We start from the raw sequence: 14,174 nt of genomic DNA on the forward strand, positions 1-14,174 counted from the left end.
AAAAGCGATTTGGGTTAAACGAGGCAGCTGTCGGTTGCGCAAAACAATAAAATCTGGTTTCATTGGATGATTAAAGGCATGCAAGAGCAGATTCAACCATAATTAAATATATCAAAATATTCCTAATAACTTACGTGTATAAAGCCTAGTGACGTATCTGACAGTCAAGATTGGTATGGCAATAAATCTGTACCTCTGTTTTTGAACAGCGAAAGAGCTGAATTCCAAGCATAATGTAAGCCGAGGGTTTCGTCAGATTTGCTCAGCTGTTATAAGCCTGTGAGACGTTTGTGCTCAGTACAACACTCCTCGACGTCGTGATGGTCTGGTCAATTTGCCACATCGCAAGGAGTATGAGGGACATCAGACTTACATAAATCAAGGTCGCCCTTTCAGCTAATAAAAGGGACCTAATCTTAGTGGTCGAAAACCACATTTGCCAGCCGGAGTGGCCGGACGGTTCTAGGCGCTTCAGTCTGGAACCGAGCGACCGCTACGGTCGCAGGTTCGAATCCTGCCTAGGGCATGGATGTGTGTGATGTACTTAGGTTAGTTAAGTTTATGTAGTTCTAAGTTCTAGGGGACTTATGACCTTAGAAGTTAAGTCCCATAGTGCTCAGAGCCATTTTTGAAAACCACATTTCACATAATTTTTCCGCAGAATACGACCAATCCTCTTGAAAATGCCACCCACCTAAGGTAAATGGGCTGTAGACTATGGTGGCATCTCGTTATTATCATCACTTGGCCGATTCACGGTTAGTCGGTAGCACAATGCGAGTCTGATACGTTTTTCTGACGAAACGTGACAGCGAGGTGGCTAACATATCTGCGAGCCATAATAACACTGTTTGCCTTGACCACAATATTTTATTGACTTTATTACGCCTTACACCTTTTGGCCTTACACATTTTTTACAGGATCCAAAAAATATCATATTGTCATTTGGATCACAAGCAGCAGAATGAATCTGTTCAATATAAGCAGTACGTAGCATTTATGTAACATGTATCAACGTACAAATTTTGTGAGTCTGAAAAGACGTAGGACCTAGGAAGCAAAGGACTAAGTACCTTTTCACCTGAACTAGATGGTGACAAGTAGCAACCTTAAGACACAGATAAGGGAGAGCTGGCTTCCTATAAACGGGATGCCCAACGTACCATCAACATTCCTCCTGACCGACAAATCAGGCAGCTATCCTTTTCCACCTTCATCGTGAAGCAAATATTGCAGTGGATTGAATTTGGTTGTGTCAAAAAGGATCCTAGGATTAGGGTAAGACGAGGGAGTAAACATTAATTCTACTGCACAGTGCTGTATATACCGAATGCAGTCAACTAATACCTTCATACTATACTTCCACTTACACCTGAAAACTAGAGGGCACGTTTCTGGAAGTCTTCCATATGCAGGTCAGCAATTAGACCTGATAACGTGCTCCCTATTGATTCTGACTACCGTTAAGGCAATATCAGTCTCCAACATGAATGAACGCAAAACAGCCGTCTCAGCTGCTATTACAGAATATTGCCTTGACAGCGGTCACCCTGTGGTACATCACAACACGAGGATTCTGGTATGCAATTTCAGCTTTTGGGACAGCGTTATTAAGGACGTTATTGCGATTATATTAGCGAGTGACCTTATCAATAGAAATGGAGGTTTTTGGTTAAGTTATGCTTGGAATCTTGCTCTCTCCCTGATAAATAAACGGAAGGACTGTGTTAATGCTCCCTAAACATTGGTTATCAATATTCGCTACTGGTAACTTCTGACATTGCTGATTTTTGTTGTGTGGTGGCGCTAGTAGCTACGGTGTATGTCTGTATCTACGTGTATGTGTGTGTGTGTGTGTGTGTGTGTGTGTGTGTGTGTGTGTGTGTGTGCGCGCGCGCGTATTATCTTTCGGAATACGCTCTGTACACGCGATTTTAAATTCGCTTGCACATTGCTTTCTCGTTGCAATTACGACTAAAATATTATAGGATGTGTACCTATCGCAATATCGGCTGCTGTCGAAAAAGTCAACCTGTAGCATTTCCGTAAGCTATGTGAAGATTATGTACGGAAGAATAAATTCTAACTCACAAATCTAAAACTGTTGGCAATTTCTAAATTTCCGCCAATGTTTCCTCGAGGTAAGTAAAGCGAGTTCAAATTAGAAAACTGCAATCACTCACCTTTCTTAAAAATTTGTTTATTTAATTGATTAATTTTCAGGCTCACCTTCAGATAGTTCACGTGGAACTAACGTGTTTACTTTCGTAGCATAGCGACGGTATCGACGGTTTCGTAATTGGTTTCCACCTGCCAGCATCTGTTATGAACGCTAGTTGACCACAGTTCACTTACATTTCATTATGATTATAAATAGTATACCGATCATCAAAAGAAGTCTGCCAGCATGCATCATGTACTGTACAGGCGAGCAACGTGTAATTTACACGTGCATCGTTTGAAGATCAGCATGAAGGCGTTCGAAAACTAATTAATGAACAAAAAACAAATATTTAAAAAAAGTGTGTGGGTGCAGTTTTCTGTATGTAAGTATATTCAATTCACACCCAAGGGTTGGTTAACTATCATAGTGTATAAGATTAAACAGTATAAAAGCGCTGGCTTTCGTGGATAGATTGTTTACCTAAAAGTTTTCTGTTTATACTACTGCATCATAGTGTAAAAAACTGTACTGGAAGAAACAACCTTTCGGTTTCGGTTTCAATTGCCTCCATCTGTATCTACTGGTGTGCGTTATCTGTGCAGTCACTGATATACGTTCATATTAAACGGAATCAGTTTAGAAGGAGTTCTAGATCCATTGAAATCATGGTCTTACATTTTATTCTTAGGCTTATTAATAAGGAATACATTTCGATATAACAGCTCTTGCGATGTAGTTGCGCAGCACTACACATTTGGCTAAAGGAAAGAAACAATATCCAGGCCAAGGACGTTAGAATGAAAGGGAGATGGCGTTCTTTATGCCGAGTATACTCGTCAGTCGAAGCCCGACCACTATAATGGTTAGCCTTAGAAGTCTGTTGCTTGGTTAAAGCCCTTATTAAATCTATCCGCTTAGAATTGATGCACTGAATTGACAGTCAATTTTGAGTATGTACTTTGAAGCAACATACCTTCCTGAATCAATACTCATCACCAGACAGTTTAAAACTTAAATTTTTAACGCCAACTATCACTTGTCAGGCATGGTGTACATCACGGCAAAAGAGCTGAATGCCTAATTTCTATTCTAAGTGAAATCAAAGAACTGGAATACGAGCACTACACGAAGGCTCGACGATGTGGCTTCGCCTTTTCGGTCCAAGGATGTCTGCTTATATTTTAAGCTCCTTGATCCAGGCAGTTAGTAACCCAAGATCAGCAATATCTTTGCTCGCGGGTGTGTTCGTCCACCCAGGTTTACATAAATGAAATATGTAGAACTTAGTCCGCGACACCAGCGTCTGAGGATGGTGTGAAATAATTAGAGGCGAGACTGGAAACCATCTCAACAAAATCGTCTGCTTTGTTGAATAGGTAAAATGCTGTCTACCGTTATAGGTATTGTTATGTGATCTTAATTGAAATATATCGATTCTCAGCAACCTGAATACCGAATGGTATACTTTAAGTACAAAATTTGAATCGTACATATAAGCTAACATTTAACATGCATTAGTGATACCAATAATAGTTTTGAAAAATTCATGAACCGACTGGTAAATTTTACTCTCAGAGCATTTAACATTATTGCCAAGCATCACATAGTTCCACACATGATTCTCTACAGAATGGCTAACAAATGCTGAAAGTATAAAACACAAAAAGAACACAATGCAGTATTTGGAGGATGGTGAAATTTCTAACAAGAAAGTTCTGCGAAATAAATATTGTAAAAGGCAGCCTCCCTACTCAAATATGGAAGCAACTAAGATATTTTACAAACGCATTCAACGTAATTCATAGTTTTGTAAATAGTTTGTGTTTTTGTCTTGAGAATATTGATAGCTGGCGTTCATGAGCCAGAAACTTGCCATACAAATTACAAGCGCTCCAAAATTCTATAAGGAGTTGTAGGAGTGTAAAGGCATAGTTCAAGATTTATTAAATCCCTGTCAATATCTCGATTAGCCAACCGGCTGAGTAATGTCAGGATAATAGTCATTTAACTCCAAGTTCCTTTATAACATCAGTGACATTATGTTAGCTTTAGTGAAGTAATATATGAAGAAAACCATGTAAAGAGAAAATAGAGAGCAGTGTGAAAGTCTAAGAACTTACATTTGGATCCCTCTGACCCATTACCGATTAATTGCGACTCTTACGTTTTAAATTGTGTTGGCAGCAGTTGACCATTCAGTAACAGTAGTGTAGGTTGGCAAATTATTAAAAGAAAATATTCACGAATTCGGAGCTGATACTCTGGGTAGCTATAACTGCACTGGAGAAACAGCACATATATATGGCATTTTTATATGACTTATCGAGGATGGAAAAGAGAAGTAGCACATCATCAACAGCTGGCATCAGCAATTTATAATATATAGCAGAATGAATATAGGATTTAACGGTAACAGTATGCCGTCTCTGGAAAACTTTGCACTTACGCCTCCTTCCCGACCCCGACAACTGATATCATCATCCTTTTCAGTGATGTTAAGCTTGTCGCCGTTAATGACCTCGAATTCATGATGTTATCTTCCTTATCAGTCATTCGATCACTTTTACCAGTGGACGCGCCCTTGTTGTCTCCAGCCAATAACAATGCAGTATTAAATTTCCAAGATTTTATTCTGACAGAATGTAACTTTGCAGTGTTACTTGAAAATGGCCATAAGGCCGAAACTGCAATAGTAACAATAAATATTTTATACAGTCGCGGCGACTATGATGTCTTTTAAGAAATTGGGGGAATAGTTTATTTGAGTCAGTGAAATGAAATTTGTGGCTAGGGCCTCCCGTCAGGTAGGCCAGTCGCCTGGTGCAAGAAAATTTTGAACAGCTCTTCATTGCAACCAGTCAGACGGTAGTATTAAAATGACGTGTAAAAGTGATGCTGAATTACATTATTTCCTATATACACATCAAGTCATGCTTCTCCACTCACTCTCAGTTCTAATCTCCAACCAGTCTAAAAACACAAGATGATAGAAAGAGACAAATTGTTTGCTTTATACTCCCTACCCTCTTCTCTGTCCAACTAATCATTTTGTCAAAGTTACACATCATGTATCTACAAACAGATCTCTGGCATTATATTAAATAAAATCCGAAGTCAACAAACATATACATTACATTTGTACAAGCACATATCGCAATATGTAATATGAGGATGTGCTGAAAAGTAATGCCTGCAAATAAATTTTTAATACAGAAATTGTTAAGGCGCTCCGGAAAGGTTAAAAGTCATGCAATGCTCAATATTTACTTTTTTTATATTTTAAAAAGCTACAGACTTCCTCTTTCAATTGATATATAGTTCAATTGATATGTATTTAAACTGATATTCTGTTCAATATATATATATATATATATATATATATATATATATACAGGGTGTTACAAAAAGGTACGGCCAAACTTTCAGGAAACAATCCTCACACACACAGAAAGAAAATATGTTATGTGGACACGTGTCCAGAAACGCTTACTTTTCATGTTAGAGCTCATTTTATTACTTCTCTTCAAATCACATTTATCATGGAATGGAAACACACAGCAACAGAACGTACCAGCGTGACTTCAAACACTTTGTTACAGGAAATGTTCAAAATGCCTCCGTTAGCGAGGATACATGCATCTACCCTCCGTCACATCGAATCCCTAATGCAGCCCTGGAGAATGGCGTATTGTATCACAGCCGTCCACAATACGAGCACAAAGAGCCTCTACATTTGGTACCGGAGTTGCGTAGACAAGAGCTTTCAAATGCCCCATCAATGAAAGTCAAGAGGGTTGAGGCCAGGAGAGCGTGGAGGCCATATAATTGGTCCACCTCTACCAATCCATCGGTCACCGAATCTGTTGTTGAGAAGCGTACGAGCACTTCGACTGAAATGTGCAGGAGCTCAATCGTGCATGAACCACATGTTGTACTTGTAAAGGCACATGTTCTAGCAGCACAGGTAGAGTATCCCGTATGAAATCATGATAACGTGCTCCATTGAGCGTAGGTGGAAGAACATACTGGCGAAACTAAAATGAGCTCTAACATGGAAATTAAGCGTTTCCGGACACATGTCCACATAACATCTTTTCTTTATTTGTGTGTGAGGAAATTTTCCTGCAAGTTTGGCCTTACCTTTTTGTAACACCCTGTATTTCAACTGATATTAAGTTCAGAAGACTACACTACTTTTAAAATATTTTTGAAATTTGGTCTGCATGGGTTTTGCTTACTATGGTGCCGTTAAACTACCGTCAAATGTTGTACTCATTAATCTATATGGTCATCATACGCATTTTAGTAATGTGAGAGAAAATAAGTATCACAAAACAAGTTTTATGGCTACCTGTGATAGTTTGATCTATTTCGCTCGCTCGATTGTCGTGTGTTTGATGTTTGTTTATACTTTTGTAGTACTGAAAATATTCGTAGTGAATTTTGTTCATTGAAGTCTTTGTTTCATTGAAGGATAATCATGGTTAAACGTAAAGTGATTAGAAGTCCTCTGAAGGCTTTTAAGAAAAGGAGAAATGTTGGAAGGCCAAATGTAGGTGTTACTACTGTAAACAATACAGACGATAACTAAGTGTGTGAACCTAACCTTCCTGGTACACCTGCTCACTGGGAAAGGAAGGACTTTAGGTGAAAACATGGTTCAAGTAGTGAAAAGTATGAATGTTTTATGGGTGGATCTGATGTCAATGAAATATTTGATGTATCATTTCTCAACAGCATTTGCAAGATATATGTAGTGTAGTGAAGTCGGTCTGGAACACTCTATAAAAATCACGTAGGACTTGCGAGTGAAAAGGAACTGAAGTATGGTAAGTGTTCATACATGACAACCTTTTGGGACTGTGTTGCAGTAACTCAGAATGAAGAAAACAGTAGCAGAGTCTATGAACACAACATTAGATTTGTTTATACCTTGTATACAGTTGGTAAGAATGCTGCTGCATGTTTAGTTTTCTGTGGCATCATGAATCTTCCAAATATCCCAACCAGTTTTAAAAACTATAATAGATTTATAGTGTCTAAAGTAGAAGATATTTGTATAGAATCTACGAAGAAAGCTATGAAAGCGGCAGTAATAAAAAACAGTGGTAATAGAGACTTAACAGCATCATTCGATGGTACCTGGTATAAAAGGGGACACACCTCTCTTCATGGTATAGTATTTGCCAGGAGTATGTACACAGGGAAAGTTTTAGATGTAGCAGTAATATCTGTATATTGCATGTGTCCACAAAATGATAAAGATAAACACGAAAATAATTGCACAGTTAATTATAGTCGGAGTAGTTGAGGAATGGAAGTGTCCGGTGTTGTTTCAACAATTTTCAAGAACTGAAGCCCTGGGGTGATGATATTGTAGCGCAGGTATTTGAGTGTTTTGGACACATACAGGAACTAATGGGATCAAGACTTCATGGACTGAGAGCTTCGTACAAAAAACAAAAACTCAGTGATGGTAAAGGGTTGGATGGCAAGGGAAGATTAACTGACAGTGTAATTGACAAAATACAAAACTATTATGAATGTTTATTAGTCAAAACGCACACAGTGCCGATTAAATGAAGAGGGATGATGGACTCTTTTTTTCATATTTCTTTTACCGGCGAAAGTCCCCATCATTACTTGTCTCCCAAAGGAGAAAACAGCTGGTTTAAGTACAGTAAGGGATTGCTTATTGGTGAAGTGAACACTCACAGACATAGTCTGCCTGATACGTTAATGACGTATTTTCAGAGTCTTAGGAGCACCTGAACTGCTGTGAAAGTGTGTTCTCGGAAAAACTCAAAACCACAATGACAGTATAGATACTGTTGTGTGGCCAAGAATCCCCAAAGCTGTGTTTGCTCTAAGGGATATACTTCTCTTTGGTGTTTATAATGCTGTTGCTACTTTCATTGATGACAACTTTGTAAGGTGCTAAGTATTTCGAAATATGGGATTGAAGATAGGTTTCATGATGGTAAGAACGATGCTTCGATTAGACAAGGAACATCTGTGGGTTTTTGACAGGGCCGTAAATAGCCTACAAATACAATCCAGAGTAAACAGACGGAGGACAAAGTAGGAACTTGAGGAGAAGTTTGCAGAAGATGAAGATAATCCAACGTATGGACCTGGAATTCACTAACAAGGTGATCAAAACTGTGTCGCTCGATTCAGGAAAGTTTTATTTTTTCATACAATTAACATGTTTTCTCAGGATCAACCGAACAAATTTGCTTCAAATTTTCAGGAAATATTACAGAGTCCCTTCTGCGTAAATTAACACAGCTGTTTTCCAAAACCCTCCATATTTTTGTTTTTATTTATTAAAAATGGCACAAGAGAGTAGTGAATTTTCATTACAACAGAAAAAATTAATCTCTAAAAACTGAATTCAGAATTTTAAAACCCCTGTGTTAAGTTGTAGCCTATACTCCAATAAATAACCAGTAAAAATTCAAATTTTCTAGCTCAAATGTTTTCTGAGCAAACATGTAATTTATAAGCAATATTTTGACATTGGAAAGATAGGGCTTTCTGGCGGCCCTTGAGGCTTGTTAAACTGAATAAACATTATTTACATTCTACATCTTTGTCCTTTAGTTGCATGAATGAGTGGTGCTCCTTCTTTTGGACATGTCCGAAAGAACATTATCACGCAGAAGCTGCAGCTGTGAGACATGTTATGTAAATTGAAGATGCAGGGGAGCGAAAGAAAAAGAAACGAACTGTTCATGTCATCTGCATTGGGATTTTGTGGAGAATCAGCGGTGACCGCCGATAATGTGTGCCAGACAGGGATTCGAACCCGAGATCTTCTGCTTACCAGATAGTTGCGTTAAGCATTGCGCCACCTTGAAACAGAGTTTATCGCAATTTCGTGGACTATCCCAGCACGCCTCTCAGCCGACCCACACTCCCACCTGGCGTCATCGATCTGCAGTCACTGTCTCACTACCTTGAGATCCCTGCAGGTTGAAAGACATTGTGAATTCCCACGGAAAGAGGTGGATTTATTGCCCTCCATCAAAGTTCCTCAGGCACCGAACACATGTTACTCTCTCTCCCAACGGTCTCTCTCACTCTGTCCCCTACTCCTAATACAACCTCTGGTAGTAGCCAAGGAGTAACGTATTAGTCTTGTGTTCAGTCATCCAAAGACGCTCATAATGGCGAACATTCCTAAGGAAATTTCCATTTATCTTAATACATAATACTCTCATCACGAGTTAGTAACTACTGCCAACCACGAAACTTCTTCAGTGTGTCTTGAAATATTGGTTTGCTGTGTGTCAGACATTTTATGTCAGTGGGTAATTTTGGTTGTAGCATTGTGCAGCCCTTTTTGGACTAACAGCAAACTTCACCGGAGACTGATCGCAATGGTAATCCAAAACATTATGACTACTGCCCACCGTGAAGCTGGATGTCGCGTGGTGACAGTGCGGGAACGTGACACAGTAAAAAAGGTATGTAAGTGGATCACAGACGGATTGGGAATCATTCTAGCTATGACACGGGTCGCAGTTGGGGAAATCTACTGACATCAGCAACTTTAGCAAAGGTGATATTATTATTACCCAGAGCCTGTGAAGAAGTATCTCGAAAATTGCGCAGCTGGTTCAATGTTTACGTGCTACTGTAGTGAGCATCTACAGAAAGAGATATAAGTGCAGTGAAACTACCAGTGGGTGATAAGTCGTTGGTCATCCACTACTCTTTACAGAACGTGGGATTTGGACGTTTGCCTGCATGTGAAGCAGGATCTGTCGTGATCTGCGGCTTCTCTGCCGAAAGAGCACACTTCAGGTGCACGCACAAATGTTTCTGTGCACACTGTTCATCGTAGATTGTCAAACATGGGGCTCCGCAGACGACCCCAACGTGTTCGCATGTTGGCACACCGACATGCTCATTTATGATTTCACGGGTGATGGGCTATCGAGATTGGACGGTGGCTCAATGGAAACGTATCACCACGTCGGGTGAATCAATTTTTTGCTACTCCACGTCGAAGGTCATCCACGTGAACGGTGGTTAGAAATGTGCACCGCGCCGAGGACGCAGGCTTGTGTGAGTAGTCTTATACCGTGGGAGACACTCTGCTGCTCTTACGTGGGACCTGTGGTAGTCATCGAATACATGGTGAGAGCTGCGGACCACCTGTTCCCCTTCATGCTTGATGTCTTCCCCTCCGGCGATGTCATGTTCCAGCAGGATAACTGTCCATGTCTCAAAGCCAGTACGGTGCTACAGTGGTTTGAGAAGCATGGTAGCGTACTCAAGTTGATGTCTTCGCTATGAAACTCGCTTGATGTGAATCCAATGAAAAATATTTCTGTCACTATCAGGCACCATCACCGCGTACACATAATCAGCAGCCCACTGTGTAAGGAAATTACGTGACTTGTGGTGAACATTTGGTACGACATACCTCCACAACCTACCAACAAACTGTAGAATCCATCGTTCGCAAGATCGGTGAAGTACTGCGTTCCAAAGGTGGAACAACAAATTACACTACTGGCCATCATAATTGCTACACAACGAAGATGACGTGCTACAGTCGCGAAATTTAACCGACAGGAAGAATTTGCTGTGATATGCAAATGATTAGCTTTTCAGAACATTCACTCAAGTTGGGCGCCGGTTGCGATGCCTACAACGTGCTGACATGAGGAAAGTTTCCAACCGATTTCTCACATACAAACAGCAGTTGGCCAGCCTTGCCTGGTGAAACGTTGTTGTGATGCCTCGTGTAAGGAGGAGAAATGCGTACCATCACGTTTCCGACTTTGATAAAGGTAGGATTGTAGTCTATCGCGATTGCGGTTTATCATATCGCGACATTGTTGCTCGCGTTGGTCGAGATCCAATGACTGTCAGCAGAATATGGAATCGGTGGGTTCAGGAGGGTAATACGGAACGCCTTGCTGGATCCCAACCGCCTCGCATCACTAGCAGTCGAGATGACTGACATCTTGTCCCCATGGCTGTAACGGATCGTGCACCCACGTCTCGATCCCTGAGTAAACAGGTGGGGAAGTTGGCAAGACAACAACCATTTGCACGAACAGTTCGACGACGTTTGCAGCAGCATGGACTATCAGTTCGGAGACCATGGCTGCGGTTACCCTCGACGCTGCATCACAGACATGAGAGCCTGCAATGGTGTACTCAACGACGAACCTGGGTGCACGAATGGCTAAACGTCATTTTGTCGGATGAATCCAGGTTCTGTTTACAGCATCATGAATGGTCACATCAGTGTTTGGCGACATCGCGGTGAACGCACATTGGAAACTTGTATTCGTCATCGCCATACTGGCGTATCACCCGGCTTGATGGTATGAGGTGCCATTGGTTACACATCTCGGTCACCTCTTATTCGCATTGACGGCACTTTGAGCAGTGGACGCTACATTTCAGATGTGTTACGACCCGTGGCTCTACCCTTCATTCGATCCCTGAGAAACCCCACATTTCAGCAGGATAATGAACGACCACATATTGCAGGTCCTGTACGGTCCTTTCTGGATACAGAAAATGTTCGACTGCTGCCCTGGCCAGCACATTCTCCAGATCTCTCACCAATTGAAAACGTCTGGTGAATGGTGGCCGAGCAACTGGCTCGTCACTATACGCCAGTCACTACTCTTGATGAACTGTGATATCATGTTGAAGCTGCATGGGCAGCTGTACCTGTACACGCCATCCAAGCTCTGTTTGACTCAATGCCTAGGCGTATCAAGGCCGTTATTACGGCTAGAGGTGGTTGTTATGGGTACTGATTTCTCAGGATCTATGAACCCAAACTGCGTGAAAATGTAATCACATGAGATTTCTAGTATAATATATTTGTCCAATGAATACCCGTTTATCATCTGCATTTCTTCTTGGTGTAGCAATGGCCAGTAGTGTAATCAGTAGATGGTCATAAAATTTTCGCTCGTCAATTCATGTACACTGTAAAGAAGTAGTCAGATTTCTAAACTCTTTAAACAAGTGTCGGCAGGGTGATCGTGGGTGAACACATTATTCGTAGAACACGTTTTTTATCAATGAAGACTTCCTTTCTCAGAGATTAGTTACCTCAGGATATCTTCCATATGAGATAATTGAATGAATATAGCAAAAACGTTTTGAATTGTCTCTCCCCTTGAATTACAATGAAGTGCAAATGAGGCTGACTAAGTTATTTCACGAATCCCAAAAACGTAATTTTTCCAGTTTAAAATCTCATGGTTATGGATCCATAAGATCTTTAACATTTCCACCTTACTTACTATTTTCTCACCATGAGATACACTTATCGTAGGTGTAATACCTCTATACATACAAAACTGAATATGTTTAGTCATTTTGATTCTGACGCTGAGGCCACTCTCAGAAAATCTGTCAATGATACTTTTAAGAACGTTCTTTACAATCTCATGTTACTGTATGTAGGTTTGTACTGATGATAAAACAAATGTCGTATGCAAGAGTAATTAAGTCTGCAAGCTGTACATTAGATGGAAGATCGATTATATGCAGAGGAACAATAGAAGATTTTGACAAATGTGTACTGCTGTGATTTCTGTTTTGGATAAGACTTCGTTTTGCATTGGGTTTGTTTCCTCATTAGATATTTCACTGTACCCTACATTTGGTTCCACTACTAGATTAACACCTTCGCTTACTGCTGGAGTAGTTATTAACTTGTTTACCATTACACTATCTCCTGACCTATTACTAAGTAAACCTATTTATTTTCTGTGGGAGAAGTTTCCGACTTATTTTTGTTTATTAGTTGATAATCATTCTCAATGTTCTCATTACATAATACATCTTGACCTGTCAGAGCATCAATATTTTCTGTCTCTGCTTGACTGGTTTCTAATTTCTCTATATTTACTATCTGACATGACTATACTCGGGGTTCTCAGAAACTGACTCGTCAGTAGGCTTTGTTGCACTAATTTAAAGACATTTTTCTATTCCAAAGCTTCTCATTACAAACATTAGTATTCCCTATCACTTCTCCCTGTTCCTTAATACCCTCACATTGCCTATTACAATCGTCATCCACTATTTCCGTGTTCTCCATTACACATCTTAATCTCATTAGTAACATTTTCTCTTCCTGCCTACTTATAATATTTTCTTCTTATTTTTTGAGTTTCGAATCCGGATTTCGATTATTCTTCTTAACCCACCTTTTATAAATAACTACCCTCGTATGTATCGCACTAAACATTCTATTCAGTTCATCTGATCTGTCTGATAGACCTACTTTAATGATATCCTTATAGAGTAGACTATGCCTCCTCCTCAAGCTGGCAGTGTCTTTCCTTAACTCATCTTCTGATCCGACATCTTCCCTCTCATTTTAACATTATTTTAGTTAGAGTTAAATTTATACAAGTATCTTGGCTCTTCTCCTAATGTATTCCTCCAGTACATTTCGAAGCACTATGCACAGGCTGAATGCTTTCACTCTGTGGCTCATCCGTCTCACCTACATTGGCAAGAAAAGAACTACAAGTAGAATACAAATGAAACCAGAAAATGAGAATATATCCGAGAAGTCGTTAAGCTAACCTCACAAAAGCACAAGACTCAGTAAAAACACAGGAAAATGACAGCAAAATATCTGTCTCAGAACATAAACTTTCAAGAAAAAAGCACGCGTATTCCGTCAAGTGTCAGTGAAAGAAGAATTAACATTCAGTGTAAAATCCACCATAAATCGCTACCAATCTGTGTATTGCTGCAAGACAAATGTAATGTTTAATGGAAAGAGACATAATTGTGCAGAGTTGTTAGATCCCGCATCTTGCGCCTCCCCAGGTGGTGGATAGGGGAAACTCTCTCTGACAAGGGTGGTACTGGGAAAACTAAATACCCAGGATGGAACAAATACTAAGGGAGGCCTATACCCATTAGTGTCTGTTTTGTCACCCAGCAGCTAGTGGTCAGCGGTTGTTCACCAAGTTGGTGCAACTGTTACAAACCTGCTTTGAT

The sequence above is a fragment of the Schistocerca serialis genome, chromosome 7 (assembly GCF_023864345.2).
Source record: "Schistocerca serialis cubense isolate TAMUIC-IGC-003099 chromosome 7, iqSchSeri2.2, whole genome shotgun sequence".
Classification (NCBI taxonomy): domain Eukaryota; kingdom Metazoa; phylum Arthropoda; class Insecta; order Orthoptera; family Acrididae; genus Schistocerca; species Schistocerca serialis.